At 46.0% G+C, this 17492-nt stretch overlaps 1 long non-coding RNA gene and 1 pseudogene across 2 annotated transcripts; both read right to left on the bottom strand.

The window, feature by feature from the left end:
• Positions 1–8411: 8411 nt before the first annotated feature.
• LOC136551122 (putative UDP-rhamnose:rhamnosyltransferase 1) lies at positions 8412–10390 on the bottom strand (annotated as a pseudogene).
• Positions 10391–11398: 1008 nt separating this feature from the next.
• LOC136551123 (uncharacterized) lies at positions 11399–13221 on the bottom strand. 2 transcript variants are annotated; one of them, XR_010782448.1, is made up of 4 exons: positions 12766–13221; positions 12526–12696; positions 11875–11948; positions 11399–11794 (listed from the first exon to the last, which is right to left on the bottom strand). It is a non-coding gene; the product is annotated as an uncharacterized lncRNA (long non-coding RNA). The 2 variants fall into 2 exon arrangements; XR_010782449.1 differs by having other exon boundaries at positions 11895–11948.
• Positions 13222–17492: the final 4271 nt, after the last annotated feature.

Genomic DNA, 17492 nt, shown 5'->3' with positions numbered 1-17492 from the left:
AGAAATGCTCGCCGAGATAATCACGTAAGCAAGGTCAACTAGTACGGATGGTTATTTATTCACACGTCCCGATATTGTCCCGATTATTATGTGTGTACACTCCCATTCTTCTGTTAACCTGCGGAAATATCATGTGAATTACTTACCTACCGCAGTAAAAGACGAGAACACAATGACCATGGCCACGACCATGAAAAATGCCAACGACACAACACTAGCAACTTTCTCGGCAAGCAGAGTAGTGTTAAACGCTCTGGAAACCTTTAAACTTAAATAAGGCTTATGCTAGATTCTATCACTAGTACAGATACAGAAATGATTTTTACAAATGTTACTATCCTTGAGGTGGCACGTCCTGCAGGAGTTCATTTTATAGATATAGTTTTTATTTTTTATAGATATATCTGGTGGTGTAAAAGCTAGATGGCTGCCCCGAAAGACAACATGGATGAAGAAATGATGAATATTATCAACATCGGCACTTCAATTTGCCGATGGTGACCAGGAGGATGTAGATGACGGGAGTGAATACCTGGCTCTTGAAGATAACCTAGAAAATATTGTGCAAGAAAATACTGGCGAGGTATATATATTTATATATATATATTTGAATATTATATATATATATATTTTTGAATATCTATCATCTATTATGTGTACACATGATATTGATTTATTCTTTTTTATACGTAGCCCTCTGGATCGACGACCACAATGGCGAAAAGCAAAAAAATTCGAGGCCCGAAAAAGCCATTGGAGGGGCGCTACATAATATCGAAATTCAATATCGAGACAGGCGAACCACTTGGTCCACATGCAAAGAAATTCGTGCAACACTGTGGGTGCCTTGTAAGGGACAGACTTTTGATCAGTGCCCGTGAATGGAAGCAAAAGATCAACGAGCCTCATGTTAGTTTTATCTCTAATCTTGATAATAAGAATTTAATTTGGGATGATATCCTTCAACATTTCACATTGCAAGCAGATGATTATGATGCTATCAGCGATGATGAATTGAAGGAACTAGTTCGAAAGTGGGCTATGAAGAAGATGGCCACACAATTTCAGACTTGGAAGAAATCCCTATACACGAAATACGTCAAGAAGAACCTAACGCCCAATTTCAATACTAGTGGCCCGCTCGCGAAGTTGAGGCTCTACTGGAATAATTTTGTACAGTACAAAACATCGGAAGAGGGTGAGGAACGGGTGAGAAGGAACCAAGACAATGCCCGACAGAAGGTATACCACCATGGCATGGGATCAGGTGGCTACGCGACTACCATTCCCAAGTGGGAAAAAATGGAAGTGGACATTCTTGCCAAGGGTATCACACCAGAATCACTCAATTGGCCCAAACGCATGAAGAATTGGTTTTTCACTCATGGGGGAAGACTGGACCTAGAGACCGGGAAGATGATTCATGGCCCAAAACTCAAAAGAGCAACACAAAGATTTTCTTATGCTCTACAAGCTAAAACTATTGGTGTATTCAGGCCCAATAGAGAGAAGGATGAAATGACATATGCCCTCGGGACCGCTGAACATAGTGGCCGAACGAGAGGTTTAGGACGGAACATTTCTTGGGAGCATGGTTTCCCTGATGATAGAGATACCTACAGAAGCCAGCAGAGAAGGAAGGATGAGGATGCAGCGTGGATCAGCAGGTTGGAGGAATTGGTTCGTGAGTCACGGGAGGCATTGCTTCAAGCACAGGAGCACGAAAAAGACATGCAAGCTAGAATGCAGGACAAAATCATAAAGCAAGTGCAAATAGCAATGAGTGCCCAAAGGCAGGCATCAGATCTAGGAATCAACATTAATATTAGCCCCCCTGATCAGTTGAAAAGCAGTTGTGCTTCCACGGAGTTACCAAATCAAGATGACACAATGCTACGTTTCCTCGTGGATGACATCACTGCACCGTTTACATTATGTGAGCTACATATTCCAAAAGAGAATGCCACAATCATGGTGGCTCTCGGTGTTTTTTCTCCTCCAGATCCTACCAAGACACCAAGAATCCATGGGGCAATAATACCACCTGGATATGTTAGCGTCTCAGTGGATAAAGTTAACAAAGGTTTTGGTGATCTGTCTCTTGACATTCCAGGAGGTGATGGGGAGAAGACTCTAGGAGAAACGGAGAAGACATTCGTACTATGGCGCAAGCGCTACATCATTATTCCCGAGGTCTCTAGTCCACCGCCGCTTCCTCAACTGCCAGACAATAGGTGCGGACAAAAGTGAACGAAATAATTTTTTCACAAATTTTCTATTCACATGCATGATTAATAATAACAATTTCTTATACCTAATTATTCTTTTTTGTAATCACACGGCCGGGCCTCCGCCAACCTAAGTCAAATTATTCAATCTCTAGATCATCATAGTGCTTCGGGCAATGATTATGCAACGCCGCCACCGTCGCCACCTCCAAGGAGGTCTCCAACGCCTCCAAGGAGGTCTCCACCGCCGCCACCTCTAAGAAGGTCTCCAACGGCTGCCCCGCCTCCCTTGATGATCAAGAAGCAGCTAGCTCCTAAGAGGTCCGCCCCACAAACGAAGCTGTTGGCCCACCAGCCGGCAAAGAAGAAAGTCTCCTCTAATCTAGTTATTCCCCAAAAATTGTCTTATGAGAAAAGTAAAAAGGAATTAAAGGATACAGTACAAAAAGATGTGAAAACTTTCTTCGAAAAAATAAGAAAGCAATGAGAAGCGAGGGAGAACCCGGAGAAACCGTATTTCTACCTAGCTTCAGATCTTCTAAGAAAGAAGGTGGACCAGAAAAAGCGGGAATCTCAAAAGACCCGGCCAAAATTGGACTATGACCGCTCTCTCACCAAGTCATTTGAGGCGGCACAGAAAAAGACTAGAGCAGGGAAAGGTGTTGCACAACTCGGACAACAATTGCAACAATCAGTCCCCCCTCTTGTCATTCGTAATGAATATGGTTCAAACTTAGACTTACCGGACGTCGATTTTGAGGAACTTGTTCGGTTTTACGAGGATACTGGTTTGGACCTTGCCCAAGTGCTCGCTGAAGGACCATCTGCTCTGAAAGTGGATCATTGGAAGAAATTTGAACATGGAAAGAGTCTATACAACCCTGAGGCCTTAGGTGATCTGGGTACGTAAATGTACCTGCTAAACAAGTGGTACATGGCGGCGTGTAAACGAGGAGAGAACTTTGTTTCTGTCAGAATTAGAAACCAACATTACTTCCGTGGCGATGACGTTATATATGTCGAGTTTGGAGAATTACACCAACTATGCCACCTGGACTCTCTCGACAAAAGTCTCATTAGCTGCTATTGTCTGTAAGTGTGATTATTTTCTACTATTAAAGTGTATATATATAAAGCTACATGTATATATATATATATATTATATTCTCACACTATATTTTTATATATGCAGATATGAGATGTCAGAACTCAGAAAGAGACAGGATAATGATGTTGGTTTCGTTGATCCAAATGTCGTATTCAAACACCCTGATCCCCCGTCTGGATGGAAAGCTGAACTCGAGAAAAATCTCATGAGGTTCTTAGTGAACCAATAAAACAAGGACATACTATTCCCCTACAACTTCAAGTGAGTGTTAAATAATTAATGTCGATCATATGGACATTTATTCAATTATTTGCTTACTAGCTAAGCTATCTCCCATATATACATAGGTTGACTCTAGTTAATGTCGATCATATTTGTGTATAAAAACATATGCAGCAATCACTGGATATTGATGGTCATCGATATGGCCAATAGTCGATTGAGCATCTTAGACTCGTTAAGAAAAGAGCAAACAGAGTACCAAGACATGATAGATATTATCCAAGGGTAATTTAGTCTCTCTAGCAACTATATATACCCCGATCTCTTAACTGCAACAATTATTAAAGGCCAAATTAATTTTTTATTTTATTGGGCGCAGTGTTTGGAAAATTTTCATTGAGGAACACCACATGAAACATTGCAAAGCGCCACTGGATGTAATCGCACACAAAGTAAGTACTAGCTACATTTATATATATATAATTCAATTAACACCTTGCATGCTTTCAATTCACCGGATCTTTTTTCTCGTAAAAGTGGGTTCTGAGGCAAGAACAGGGGAACAACTACTGCGGATACTATGTTTACGAGTTCATCATGGCATACTCAAAAAGAACTCCCGAAGAGAACCTCAAAGTACGTTATATAAATATATTCATATATTCACAATTTCTTTTATTGCTCATATATATTAATACTTTTCCTTTAACTTTTATTGAAGACTCTATGGTTGAAGAAAAAAGTCATACGACGTGACCAACTGAAAGCAATTTAAAAGACCATAGCAGGATTTCTTAATGACCAGGTCTTAAACGCCGCCGACGAGTTCTACAATGACGTGAACGAAACATGGAAGCCAAACCAGATGGAGTGAATTTGTTATTCCAAGGATATGATAGAATATACAATGCAATCTTTATTTATAATATATATATACATATTATATGTACATAAAATAACGATATATGTATATGCATGTAATATATACGTTAGTTTCAAACTTTAGTTTGTACAAAATGTTCGAACATTATAAACGTGTAGAATACGTATATTATTAGCAGCGTAGAATGCGTATTCGAAAACCTATTCGAAAACCAAAATAAATCATCAATTGAAAATAGAAAAAAAAATAAAAAAAAACCTTTAGTCCCGGTTGGTAATACCAACCGGGACTAAAGGGCCAGCCCACGTGGCCAAGCCAGGAGGTCTCTTTAGTCCCGGTTGGTATTACCAACCACCTTTAGTCCTGGGCGCGAAATCGGGACTAAAGGAGGGGCCCTTTAGTCCTGGAATCGTGCTCCCGGTTCCAAAACCGGGACTGAAGGGTGTTGAGAACCGGGAGTATAGCCTGTTTCTCTACTAGTGATTGTTGTTTTTGGGCTCTCTATCTTCTTAGTTATTGGGCTCTGGGCTGAACTACTCTTTGTTGATATTGGGCCTCTCTGTCTTCCTAGTTAGTGGGCCTCTCTGTCTTCTTAGTTATTGGGCTCTGGGCTGAACTACTCTTTGCTGATATTGGGCCTCTCTGTCTTCTTAGTTACTGGATCTCTCTGGCACGTCTTTATTGGGCTGAACGACAGCTGTGGGCCTTGTTTGCCTGATGGAATTTGTGTGTTGCATTCTCTTAAAACACATGTTTTTTTTCAGTGTTTCAATTCGTGTGTTTCTTAGGCATCTAACAACCATGTGCTAACTAGTCCAAAACCACATGGTTTTCCTATGTTGAAATCTGTATGTTTTATATACAGCCAACAACCATATATTGACTTATGTTAAAACACACGTGTGTACAGTAGACAGACTCATGAAAACTTAGCTACGGCTCAAACTCTTAAAATGCCCACCTGCCTACAAGAACTTGGCTTTGGTTACGACGCGTGTCCAAATGGGCTTAGCCTTGATGGCCGTCCAAGTGGGCTCATCCCGACCCGTTTGCCGACGATGCGGCCTCCACGTTGGCCACGAGCTGGTTCTGACGGAATTTTTAGTGGGGGAAAAGGCTCAACTCTTCTTTTCCTCTTTCATCTCTTTACGAGTGTGGGGAGAAGAAAACGGAGAAGAACAGGTGAGCCTTTTCTCAAATAAAAAATCCGCAGGAGCCAGCTTATGGCTAGGGGATTTATATTTTTGACGATCAGGGAAGTTGATATTATTGTTCTTGGGGTAGCTTAGCTCCGTTTCTTTTATTTTCTGTCAATCTCTTATCTCTGCCTAAAAAATGTGACGGAAATGCCGACTTTGCATTTGCTGCGAGCATAGCATTGGTATTTTGTTATTCCCATGATGTTATTCATTGGCATCCCGTTGACAGGAAAAAAGATCAGGGGAGGTTACATTTGAACTCAAGGTGTCGGAAGTTCCGACGTGTCCAAAACTTCCCCAATCCGAACTCTCGTTGAAACTATCGTATGCTTCAAGGGTCAGAACTATCTAAACTTTTGACTCTCGTCGAAAGTTCCAACGTTCCATGCCCGAGCCCAGTTTTTATAGTTCCAATCCGAACTCCTCTAAACTCATGGGGAACTTTCGGATTACAACTTGGGATGGTTTTCTAGTGGTATGAGACCACCCCTTAAGGAAAATAGACCCTGTGGACCATTTAGTTTGGCTTTTTGGCGTTTAATGATCAACATGACCATTTGGACTAACTTTTACGTTTGCCAGGCCCACGCACCACGCCTGCTGAGCCTGCACGCCGCACTGCGCCATCCTCTGCGCTGGAGCCAACCCACGCCCCATCAGGGGACTCGAGCCGGGGCCAGGGACGGTGATGGCGAGACAGGGATTGGGGCCGCCACGCCGGGGTCCGGATTGGGGGCCGAGGTGGCCATGGTGGACGCAGTGGGAGAAGATGCGTTGAAAAGAAAAAAAAAAGAAAAATACATAAATTGTAATCTGACAGGCAGCGCAATGGGGGCAGAGATTATTGGTAATCTAGCATCTCCCCAGTAAACCAAAACATAATACTAGACCACCCTCATTATCATCTTATTGGAGAAATAGTATTGTGGAGCTCCCGAAGATGCTCTAATATTTCGACTAAAATGTGTCCGTCCTTATTTTGCCAATTTGATTATATTGTACAATCTAATAGAAATGTTGCAGGATGAACTCGAGTGGTCATGAAACCTTCATACGATGCATAGGTCTTGCTACCATAACCTAAATTTGCTTCATAGACTTCTTTAATTATGTCATGTATATCGTCATCAACATTGGCAGCAGCATTCCCAGATCCTCCTTGTTCAGATTTGTGAATTACTAGGTAAACCATGATGATTTTCTAAAAGTTGTGGACCTTCATTGGAACAGCACAGCCTTTTTTTTTGCCAATGCAGCTAAACCCTGTCTGCCAAATTCAAATAGGCTATGGCTGGTTTAAAAAATTGGAGAAAAAGTTTCCAAGGCCTTAGCAAAGCCCTCCACAACTCCTACTGGGTCTTGTTACTACTTGATGGTTTTGAAGACCAAAGACCCCTCTCTTGGCTAGAAAGGGCCTTTAGAACTCCAACTAAAGATCACATTAACAGACTTCTTGAATCTAAGAGAATTTTCTTTGAAACAGAGAAATACCACTAGATGGGTTAAGTTGGGAGATGAGATGAATACAATTACTTTCAAGCAATGGCCACCTTGGCCCACAACACAAACTTTATTTCCAACATCACTACTCAGGATGGCATTCTAGTGATAGATCATGAACAAAAGGCAGGCTTGCTTTGGGATGCTTTCAAGAACAGAATGGTTTTGAGCCAATTCAGTGGTATCTCCTATAACCTTGGTTTTTTCCTGCAAAACCACCAGTTGGATTTCTTGGCTGATGATTTCAATGAAGCTAAAATAGATTCTGTCAAATCTTCCATCCGTAAGAGTCATGCCCCAGGCCCTGATGGCTACAATGGGTTATTCATCAAGAAGTGATGACCCATTATCAAGCAAGATTTTCTCAGGCTCTTCAAAGACTTCAGTGACAACTCCATCGATTTAACCAGCATTAATTCCTCTCTCATAGCCCTTGTTCCAAAGAGAAGTAACCCTTACATGCCCATATCCTTACTCGCCCCCACAACCAAGGTATCCCCGCATTTTCCAACCAAGCCAAGGATGCCAACCGCTATTGCTCCCACCTGTCGGGCGATGGGAAGAGGGGGAACAAGTAGAGCCCAAAAGAATTGGGATATCGAGCCGTCCTAGAAATCGATTTCTAAAGGTGAACCGAAATCCAACCACCTCTAAAACTTAATTTATGAAGGTCGGCCAGGCGAAGGAGACGGGTGTGGGGGCGTAGCGACGGGGCTACCGCTGGCCACGAGTGGCGGGAGATGGCGATTGAGTCAAGGAAGGACATGGGAGTCATGCCGATGGCCCGATGACATCAGGTTAACACGACGAAGAGAGCAGCAGGGATAGGCTTGCCGGCGGGGACACCGCTGAGGATGGGAGGCGGCCAACGATCGGTGGAGGAGCCATAATGGAGTGGTTTTCGCTACGAGGAAGAAGAAAGGGAAGTTGAAGGAGAACTATAGTAGCTGAGCAGTGACAGTCAAATTGACACCCGATAGCTACTGTTCGTCACCAGAAAAATTGATAAAACAGAGTGTAAGCAATTCATTTGGTCTTCTCATTTCACTTCTCCAATGTTTCAGCCTATCAGGTGCTTGCATTTTAAGATGATTTCAGACATCACTCTTTTATCACCAACTAGTATAAGTAAATTGTTACTTTTGTTATTTGTAATTTGTTTTTATGTCATAATATATCAAATTTCTGTTCTTGTTTGACTATAGAAACAATTGTAAATAGTAAATTTGTTAATTGTCTTTGTGCTAACACAAATCAGATTTTATCGGGTTTATAATTTTATCTGATGAGTTTTTTATTCTCAAAACCAAAAATTGCAACGTACTAAAGCTACAATTTTAATACAAAATATATGCAATAGTTGTTGCCCGGAAGAAAACTAAAATTCAGACAACTGAAATTTAGCAAGTCCGGATACATTGATCTTTCGTCCTAATAATCTCCTCGGCGGCGCAGCAAGTGCTCGACCAGCTCATCGATGTAGCGCTCCTGCGTCGCTGTGTCCCAGAGAACCTCCTGCAATCCCTTGGCGTTGCGCGAGAACTCCTTGCCTTCCTCCTCCACCATCACCCGCCGCACGGTCCTCGCGACGTCCTCGCCGCGGAACTCGCTGCCGCAGTCGTCCCACGGCACCTCCAGGCCGACCCGCCGCTCCGTCATCAGGCGCGCGGTGAGGCCCTGGTCGGCGAACAGGGGCAGCATCACCAGCGGGTGGCCGAACAGGAAGCTCTCCATGAGGGAGCTCCACCCAACGTGCGTCATGAAGGCGCCCACTGCGGCGTGCGCGAGCACGCGCACCTGCGGCACCCACCCGACGCGCACCACCCCGCGGCCGCCCACGCGGCCCTTGAACCCGTCCAGGAGCTGCGTCCGCTCGCTGCCGACCGGCTTCCGGAGCGCCCAGAGGAAGCGCACGCCCGCCAGCTCCAGCCCGAGCGCGAGCGCGCGGACGTGCGCCGGCGTCAGCGGCGCCTCGCTCCCGAACGCCACGTAGAGCACGGAGCGCTCGGGCTGGGCATCGAGCCAGCGCATGAGCCTCGCGCTCTCCTCATCGTCGTCCTCGCCCCTCGCCGTCGGCAGCCGCGGCGCGAACGGCTGCGTCGTACGGTGCCAGGAGGCCCGAGGGGAGGACGGGCTTGCGGTAGAGGTCGCCCAGGAGGGGGCAGAGCGGGCCGTCGACCTCGTGGCTGCAACGGCACACGATGAGCGGGCACCGCTGCGTCGTCTCCCAGATGCGGCCGACGTCGGAGATGCCGGACGCGTTGGGCTGCCACCCCCCTGCGGTCCACTCAGCCTCGTGGCCGCGGAATGCGAGACAGGACGGAGAAGGGATCCACGGCGGCGGAACGGTGAAGTCCTCCGCTGCGGATGGCGGGTGCGCGTCGTTGAGCTCCTTTGGGCCCACGAACGCGACGCAGGCCGCAGGGAAGATCAGGAACACCGCGCACGGCACCTGCACTTGCCACGGAGACGGTCGGTCAGACACTCGGACGAAATACGAGAAGGTGCTGTGGCGGTGATAGGTACGTGGCTTGTGCTCCTCGGCGATGGGCGGAAGCCAGTGCTGCGCGAAGTCGAGGATGATCCAGTCGGGCTTCTTGGAGTGCCCTTCTCTGGCCTCCCCGTCGGCGCAAGCCTCGGCGAGGAAGGAGGCGAAGGGGGCGGCAAGACCGTCGAAGGCGATCTTAAGGAGCTCGACCTTCTCCGGCGGGACGTCGGCCGTTGACTCGGCGCCGTCCGGGAGGCCATCCACGAGCGGCAGGGGCAGTGGCACGAGCCGGATGCGCGGCCTAACGTCGGCGGCGACAGGCCTCAGCTTGGCGAGGTTCCTCGGGGCACTGACGAAGGTGACGAAGTGGCCGCGCTTGGCGAGCTGCTCGGAGAGCTCGAGGAAGGGGATGATGTGGCCGAAGGCGAGCCATGGGAACACCACGATGTGCAGAGGAGAGGACTCCTGCTTGGATTCTGCCATGAATGGTAATCTTCTTCGTGGAGCTTGATGGATGTGTGTGTGTGAATGCGAACGATGTCTGCAAGATGTGTAGGAGTAGTAAAGAAGAAGCGACCTGGGTATTGTACTACTGTTTGCAGCGAAATGCATAATAGATGGGGCCAAGATGCATATGGACTAGAATCAGGCGCCCCAGCGAAATGCATAGTAGATGTAGCATTGAATTCCAGCAGGTTGGTTAGATAATTGTTTTATGTATTAATAGTGTAAGAGATTAATTTCTGATGAATGCTTTTCTAATGACTGCTTTGCAAAATTGTACTGCATGTTCATTGACTAATGACAAATCCTATCTCGAGATTATAATTGTGTGCTAGGAATGCTTCATTTCACTTCAAAAGAATCCTGTCACTGCATGCCCGAAGAGAGCATAAAAAAGCAGGCGCGACAGTTAGCCACTTACCAAAACAGATCCAGAAAGATTTGTACATGAAACACCCCGCTCAATGTCATTCCTCATAATTTAGTGCATTAGAAAAATGATAGAACACGCTCGCATAAAAAAAAAAAAAGATAGAACACTGCATCAAACCAGAGTTTCTCCTCCAATTCCAACATCGGCTATTCAAGCCTAGATGCAATTCACAAGGCACAACCATCTTAGTAATAATTCATTCATAGTCCAGATACTCCACTTTTGTCGTTGGCTTCGATGGAGCACCATGGAGCAGTGTCACAGTTCGTGCTCTGCCCTTAGCCCGTCATGATTAGGACATTTAGCAGGCATCATATCTTCTACAGTTACGCTTAGAAACATCTAGTAACAATCTAATCATCCCAAACATCTCCTTTGGACTTTAGAAAATCAAATAATCTTTATTATGTGGCACATCGTAAGCTTTAGTTCCAACCCCACATTATTACAGCAGCCTCAAGGACCATATGAGAATATCTAGCCGAAATTACATCATTTGACAGGAACTCTCAAGATTTCTAATCATATCACTTGGTTTGTTCGAAGTATGTAGCTTCACAAAATCATTATTTAGTGAACATGGCAATATGTTTATCAGGCTATTCCCATGACCTCTTATTGAGAAGGAGCAGCAACCATCAACATACAACAGGAGAACATGGCATTATTTATATGTGACAATTAGTTTCCAAGCACTAATAATGGAAAGCATCTTCTGGAAGCACATTTCAAAGGGGACTTAAACTGACAGATCGAGCATCTAAAGTGATAGCAATACAGAGAAAAATACCTCTGGCTCCTTGTCCTCAATTTCAGTAATCATCCCAGTATTCTAGGTATGATCATCGGCACGCTAGCACCACCAAGGTTTTATTCAGCATATTATGCAGAAATAATTGTCAAAATATATATAGATTATGTTCAGTCAACCAGTCTGAGATATAATAGCTTGAACACACAAAGAACGATCTACTCCAACCGCAACAAATTTACCCAACGATGGAGAGATAAGCATTAATAGACTTCAGAGCATCTTGTGCACTACTTTTCACATGGCTAGCGCTACATCCTATAGGTAGTACATAGCAACTAAATTAAGAGCATTTTACAGAACTTGTAAGAACAAAAAAAGTCAATAATGCTTGTCCTTCCATATAAGTAGCCTGAAAATGCTTCAGCAAGGACCACACATTGGCAATCTGATCTAAATCAAGAGCATTTTACAGGACCTGCAAAGAAAGAACATTCATCTCCTCAAAGTTAGCCCGTGCATCAAGCAAACACTGCCAAAAAAGACCGGAAGAATTACCCAAGTGAGTTCCACTCCACCTTATCGCAACACAGGAACCCCCAACCATCTTGTTGATCCTTTATTGAAAGTTTCTGGAAAAAAAAACGAAAAACTATCCATTGGTCATTTGTTCAGATGGGCAAAAGGATCAGAATATAAAACAACTGCCTGAAACATAATATCAGTACAACAGGTACAAAATATGAGAACACAAACAATCTCTGAACTTAGAAGGGCAGAAGTTCAAGTATAAGCCACCGAATTGCATGCTGCACAGATCTGTTATGTGCAGGATGTCATCGTTTATTCACTATACTCTGAATCACAGTTAGCAAACATGTTATAATGTCGAGTTCCAAACATCCTCGGCATCATATATACCATAAATCAATGTTCCATGTTTCCAAGAGGAATTTGCACTGTTCATTTAAGTTAGTGTCTTCAAAATAAAGTTATCCTTAAAAACTTAAACTTAGGATAACTGACGGAGGGAGAAGTAGCACAATGACATACTTAGGTTTCGAACGATATCAAATAAAGAAAAAAAACAGGAATTAAGTCATCCTTCAAGTTTTGTGTTGAACACGGTAAGTGTGTTTCATGCTTCAGCATAAATAAAAACTCCAGGAGCTAAACTTAATACTTTTTTACCAAGAACAATGAACTCACGCTGCTGGAACAGGAGGCCGGATGGGGAAGCAGAGAGCTGGCGAGCTACTCGTGCCTCACGCTCGCCACAGTTTTGATTTCACCTGGGTGCCCCTCCTCCGACCTCCCGGAACCGGAGCAAAACATCCTGCTGGCGCGGCGAGCCTCTGACGTCACCCTCACCCCACCTTTCTATTTCAATTAGTAACTTCTTAATACAAAGCAATGGGGGCAAATGACATGCCAAGTTCTGGAAGGTACCTAATGCAGGTAGCCGCAGATTTGCCATTGGGTAAGTACCCACGTCATGGCTATGGCGAGGGTGCGTGCACAAATGGCCGTCGTTGCCCCCGTGTGCCCTTCGTCCGCCATGGATCCCACCGCCGGCCTGGCCTGCCTGCGCGCCATAGATCGGGTTTCGACCACAGTGGCCGCTGAGCCGAGGATGACGGCCGCCATGCCCGTGCGCCGAGTATCCAAGCACCACCCCGACAGTTTTGTACAGCACCAATATGGATCCTGTCATCCTCGTCTGAGCAGAGGAGATAGCCCCAACCGCGTAGCACGTACGGAAGAGGAGGAGGAGGATGTCGTCGCCGTGAATGCGGCCGTGGAGGAGGGAGGAGGAGGATGTCGTCGCCGTGGATGCGCCTGTGGAGGAGGTGGAGGAGCGACGACAAGTCGGGAGGCGAGCGCATCAATACGTGAGGGGTTGCGGCGGCTGCGAGAAGAGAGAGGAATGAGGAGAGGGTTAGGGTTCGGGCCTTCGAGGCAGGTGGAGGGGGCTATCCGTAAAGTGCCTTACGGGGCTTCTTCGTAAAAAAGAGACCAATATCAAATTTTCTCTCCTTCACGTTATAATAAAATTTTCTTTAGGGACTTATTCGAAAAAATAACAAACGTGAATGATGTTTAGGTTTGAGGACTGAACTGTGGGTTAGTTAGCGAAAATTTCGAGTGGCTTTTTGCTAAACAGCCTGCGCCACTCGTCGGAATATGAAGGAGCCAGAGTCCCAGAATGCTACGGTGCTCCCAGAATGGAGCGGGTTTTAAACAATCTCGGCCTCCGTTCGGCTTACCCATATCTAATTTGTTTGCCATTTTTTTTTAGCTAGAACAGTATTTTTTTTTTATAATATTTTAGCCGGAACAGTGTTTTTTAACCACTTTCAGTCAAGATTCAGCAAGCCGAACAGGATCTTGATGTGGACGGTGTCGTACCAATAGATGGGGCCAACGCTAATGGCATCGTATACAGGATTTCCTTGTTCCCGCGTGAACCACATGATGGACAAGCGATCATGAGATTTGACAAGCAGGTACTCAAATTTGAAACTAATACACAGCCTGTTCGCTTGCTTGTAAACGATCGTAAATTTCCAGCCGGGAATAGTGTTTTTCTCTCACACCAAACCAGCCAGCAGTAAATAATCTACAATCGTTTACGGCCTCCCGAACAGGCTGACAAAATGGCTGCCTTTTACCATTTGCCAGTGTTCTAGGTGTCTTTATCGATACTAGGATACCCCGTTGTGCGACTCTCCGAGGGAGTCGCTCGTGGATTTTTTTGGGGCAAAAAACGAGCGTCGAATATGCCTCGTCGACTTGTTGGTCGGCCTCATCATTTAGTCCTCTCTCCGATGTGTATCTAGGCCGTGTGTAGCCATGAACGATGTAGCCCCTACCGATATGGTGACCGAAATCAGCGTCAACACATCCCAATCGGATCAAAGTTACTGCTTGCTTTCTTTGAGAAATCTAGGGTAAATTACTACGAGCACCAACCATTTGGTCTAGTGGATACAAATACTCCTATGGCAGAAGAGCTCCGTTGAGTGAGCAGAATACAGTAATCCCCGATGGCTGTAAAGCTAGGTAAAATACACTTATCAGGTCTTGAAGAAACCAGCCCAAATTTGCAAATATGTAATTTACTCTCAAGCGAGCCGCGGGCCTCAGAGGGCAACCGGCGTGGCCGCGTCGACGTTTTTACTGTGGGGCGCTGGATCTTCATCGCTGGACTGGGGCTGCCGCCTTTCGCGCCGTCGCCGGCGTGGCCTCAGCATGGCCACGTCATCGAAACGAATGCAGGCAGTTGGATACTTGGATTCCTATCAGACGGTGGTGCTAGTGCTGACCAGGGAGGATATCAGGGTTCGGTCAGAGGACCTGCGCGCTGGCGTCGTTGTCTATCTACCATTGGCCAGTTCTCGCCGTTGTCGATTGGTGATTGGGTCGGGTACAGTCGTGACCAACGGTAGCGCCCAGGCGTCCATTGGCCGAAAAGCCTGCTCTCTCCCACCAAAATATCTGAGCAGTGTCATCTCTCCCTGCTTCGTTCCTACTCTCTCTCCCTCCCTCTCTCTCTCTCCAACAGCGGCATGAGACGTGGAGCTGTAGAGGCACGGGTGGGCTTGGGCGCGGCGGCGTGACGGCGCGGTCGGCCTCACATGGGGTATACAGGTTTAGTTTGCCTGGCTTGTGCATGCATGTCGGCTAAGGTATATTTTGCATCATAGGCTGTGTTCTCGATGCTGATACTTTCGTTGTAGGTGCACCATACCTTTCTGTGCTAAATGCTACTTAATTTGTTTCTCTGTTCCCGAGCGCAGGTGTTCTCTGCCTCTTTATCGACATTGAGCTCACATGTTACATGAAGATCACTGCAAATATAGTTGGCCATTTGGCCCGGGAATTACGGGCCGGCCCAAGCACGGCACTAATTAGCACGGCCCATGAACGGCCTGGCCCAACGGCCTTCGTGCTAGTGCCTAACATGGCCCGACCTTAGTGTCGTGCCTAGGCCACCATTCTGGCCCATAGTGCCGGCCCGGGCATGGCACGCTATATGGGCCGTCCCGGCAGCGGCACGGCTCGACTGCAGGTGGCCGTTGGATCCCCGGCCTTGCTCCCATCGGACCATTGGATCTGGCTGTTGGAATCGGGGGTATAAAATTGCCTGTCCCGGTCGGCCGGTCGCGCCTCCGTTGCCCTAATTCATTTACTCTCACTCATTGTCTCTCTCGCCTCACTCTCGGCTCTCCCCCACAGCGCCGTCTCGCCCGCTCCTCTCTCGCCTCGCTCTCCTCTCTCGGTGAGTCAGCGTCGCCGCGTTGGCGACTCGCTCTCCTCTCTCGCCTCTGACTTCCACTCTTCTTCTCGCTCTCCGGTGGCCTCTAGAGCCATCGTTGACCGGCACTGGCACAATCTCTAACCCTAACCCTTGCTCAATCCCTAACCCTAACCATTGATCTTGCTTCGTCCTCACCGGATCCCTCATCGACCTCGCCGGATCCATCGGTTTACTTGTTGGATTCATCGTCGACCTCACCAGATCCATCAGTTTCCTCGCCGAATCCATCGATTTCCTAGCCGGATACTTCGGTTTCCTGGCCAGATCCATGCCTCATCGACCTCGCCGGTGACTCTGGTGCTCCGGTTTTGAAGGTAAGTCGCCGTCGACCTAACCCCTGCTCAATCCCTAACCCTAACCCTCAATCTCTACTAACCCTTGCTCTGTTTTGTTTGAAGCCATTGAGGGACCGGGGCACCGATGAGTGGCGATGGATGGATCCCTAACCCTAACCCTTGTTCTCTGCCTGTGTTTGTGTGATTATGTGACTTTGAGTCTTTGATAAGTTCTGTGAATATGTAACTTTGAGTCTTTGATAAGTTCTCTGAACTTGTAACTTAAGATTGAGATGATGAAGTGTTTGAGGTGTTTGAGATGATGAACTTGTCCCTGATATTCTTATCAGTTTGAGGTGTTTGATCACTTGTAGTGCCAGTGTCGGCACGGGCGCTGCTAGGCCGCTGTGCCCAGTGACACAGCACGACACGGCTAAGACCTAATAGTGTCATGCCTGGGCCGACACCTCGGCACGGTGGCACTGACAGGCATGGCATGGCTAGTCTACCGTGCCGCGTAGTGCCATGCCTGGCCAGGCCATGCCTGGTCGTGCCTATGCTAGTGCCGTGTCGGGCGGCTCGTTTGGCCAACTATAACTGCAAAGACAGTATGCCTATAACCTTAGCACTTTTACCCAAGCTATATCTTCATGTGCTGATGACACAATGTACTTTATAAATTTGACAGTTTAATTAAATTTTGTGTATTACTGATTATGATCTGTCATCAAACCTCCTAAAAGTGTCCCCTTAAATGGTATCCCCTCTTTTTTTATGTCATAGGATTAATCGTTCAGGCATGTGGGATAGCCATGATTCAACTTCCCAATAAGCCAGGCTCCACGTTGAACAAAGGTATTATCCTGAGTTTTGTTTTTTTTTCTTTGGCAATTTAACAATTTGACTTTCTTTCTTGATAGTGTAAATCATCCCTTACACTAGCCACTGCTGTCCGCGCTTCGCTGCGGGTGATGTGTTTGGTATAGGAAAAATCTTGAGAAATATGGCTCATATGTCTAATATGTTTTTTCATCGCGTTGCTACGAAAGATTGGTCTATTTGGTACATTAAATGGGAAAATATGGGAAGAAAAGGTAACATGGCTTTTTTCATTACAATGTTATAAATAAACATAGAGGTTGGTTGTCATTACATAGTGCCCATTCTAGGCCAGCAAATCAATGACATGTTAGTGGAAAGAAGCATTTGATGGAGTTGGGCTCAAGCAACTAACACACTTAGATTCAAAGCACAACATTGGCTAGGATTACATTATAGGTGGAAAGAGCAAAAACTACAACACAAGTACATCTCCTAACACGAGGGTTTACAAAAGAGTGAATTAGGATCCACTCCCCTTAGGCGAAACTACAACACATTTCATAAATCTGGAATTACATGAAAGATTACATGATGTCGAACACTAACACCGGAATTTAAAGTTACATGGTTAAGAGCAACCTAGTACAACCAAAGCTTACTCCAGAAGCCGGGATAGACAAGGGCAATAGAGAAACAACAAGATAATGATTATTCAAAACATGGCGTATGACCAACAGATCTAGAAATAGGAGACTGAG

The sequence above is a fragment of the Miscanthus floridulus genome, chromosome 4 (assembly GCF_019320115.1).
Source record: "Miscanthus floridulus cultivar M001 chromosome 4, ASM1932011v1, whole genome shotgun sequence".
NCBI classification, from domain to species: domain Eukaryota; kingdom Viridiplantae; phylum Streptophyta; class Magnoliopsida; order Poales; family Poaceae; genus Miscanthus; species Miscanthus floridulus.
The sequence above is the reverse complement of the archived record's forward strand: the minus strand, read 5'-3'. Positions and strand labels throughout refer to the sequence as shown.